General features: G+C 42.1%; 1 non-coding gene across 1 annotated transcript; it reads left to right on the forward strand.

The window, feature by feature from the left end:
* The first annotated feature begins 664 nt into the window (after window positions 1-664).
* LOC118719642 lies at window positions 665-771 on the forward strand. The gene has a single exon (XR_004988207.1). It is a non-coding gene; the product is annotated as a U6 spliceosomal RNA (small nuclear RNA).
* The last annotated feature ends 1,417 nt before the right edge of the window (window positions 772-2,188 follow it).

Raw genomic sequence — 2,188 nt, forward strand, 5'->3', positions numbered from 1 at the left:
ACACTTACATATGTGATGCATCTTGGTACTTTATTTTCTATTTTATTCTATTTCATTAAATTGATTTCATGACCTGCTAATGGATTGCCACCTGCACCTTGAGGAACATTGGTCTAATAGATGATGACTTGTTTTTGAAGGTGATTGAGGTAGATGTTGTTCATGAATAATGAAATTCAGATGAGCAATGCAAAAGGCTGCACAGACTGTCTACTTCAAATGCTCAGAGCAAATCTAGAATCTAGTTTTGTGTCACCCCTAAATATAGAGGCTGGAGGTAGTAAAAACAATAAAAATAAGAAAAACAACAACAACACTATTTACTGAGCACCTACTGAGTGCTGAGAACTGGGCTAGGTACTTGAGTGGGATTAAAAATACAAATAGTCAATACTCCTTGTCCTTAAAAGAGTTCATAACCTAATGGAAGAGGTGAGTGGGATCATAAACGCAGACTATGAGGGTATTTCAGGTCAATGTGGCAGACTCAGGAGGTGTAGGAAGATGTCCCCCTCTAGAAATATGAACTTTATAATTATATATGATACACTTAAAATATATAAATTTAACTATTGAAAAGTATATAACCATATTCTAAAGCAATCAATGGAAGTCCGTAACTGCCGGGAATGAAAATAAAACTCGGATCCAAAATGCCCAGAGCGTACTCGCTTTGGCGGCACACATACTAAAATCGGAACGATACAGAGAAGATTAGCATGGCTCCTGCACTAGAACGTCAGGCAAATTCGTGAAGCATTCCATATTTTTATAAATGGTGATGGAAGGAGGCTGGACTCTGGGTGATGAACACACAATACAATATACACATGATGTATTGTATTATAGAATTGTACACTTGGAACCTATATAATTTTATTAACCAATGTCACCCCAATAAATTCTATTAATTAAAAAAAAAAAAACCAAAGTGACCAGTGGGGGCTCACAGAGTGATCCATTCCGATGCCTGCTCTCGGGAGTTGGGAATTTGAACTGAGAGACCAAGAGACTGGGATGCAAGTAGAGACACACTGATGGCAGAACGAAGGAGAAGGCCAAAGGGCTTCAGCTTCTAGGGACACAGAGCTGCCTAGGCCTTTGCCCTTTCCAGTCCAGGATGTGAGATCCTTCTGCGTGTTCTCGGTAAACATCTCTGCGCGTCAGCCAGCTCAGGTTACTTTCTGCCATCTGCAGCATTATTAGCATGGCTTGGTTAAAGAAGGGATCTCCTTTTCAGTAGGAAGAGTCTTCTCCTAGCTATTCATACAAGTTCCAGCTTAGAAGCTCTAGTTCATTGTGGTGCAGGTCAGTCCATTCCAGAACAGCTGCTGTGTCTGCCTGGCATCCATTGAGGAGGATGGTCTTGTCTCATCCCAGGAGCAGTAGCTGGAAGGCTCTGAGAGGGGTTTTCCCTGCCCAGCAGGCAGCTCATCCTTCCACTTACACCGGAGGCATCAGGTGCGCCAAAGTGTTCCATTAACAGCACCAGACAATCAGTAAACTACTCTAAGACCTAAAATGTGTTGAAAGAACTAAGCAGGGAATCAGGGCAAGAAGCAATAATGTCTTACATTGTGCATCCTGGAGCTGTATCGGAAGTCAGGTTTCTCTGAAGACACTGGCTCTTCTTGATTCTGTGGAGTGGTATTCCTTGTAGACTGCAGGTGTACATGATCCTACCTTCTATCTGTATTCTCCACGTACATGGCTTACCTCTTCCTGCGAGTTGTATTCTCAGAGACCATGGATATATCTGATCTTGCAGATATTTTCCTAGGAACCCAGGGATGAATCCTGTTATATGAAGTGGGGTCCCTTAAAGACCATAACGATACTTGGTTGTGTAGCAAGGTGTGCCCGGGACCACAGGTATACCGAGGCTGCTGGTTAATGGCACTGCTTCTGTGCGCATGGTGTTACTGGAGACCATAGTCATACCTCGTCCTGACAAATACAGCTTCCCCATTCTGATCAAGGATATATGGGAACAGCCTCCCTTATTAAAAATAAATGCACTAAGGAAGAGTGCTAACTAAAGGTAGAAGGGATTGTAGAATTAGAAAAGTCCCCATTTTGTAACCACTGTAGTCATAATTGATTCTGACAATGAGTGCTAAAACCACTGGATACAAACTGCTTAGACTCTAAGCCTTAGAAAATAGGATATTCTCACCATCTCAGATCC

This window comes from Pipistrellus kuhlii, unplaced genomic scaffold (assembly GCF_014108245.1).
Source record: "Pipistrellus kuhlii isolate mPipKuh1 unplaced genomic scaffold, mPipKuh1.p scaffold_m20_p_15, whole genome shotgun sequence".
Lineage (NCBI taxonomy): Eukaryota > Metazoa > Chordata > Mammalia > Chiroptera > Vespertilionidae > Pipistrellus > Pipistrellus kuhlii.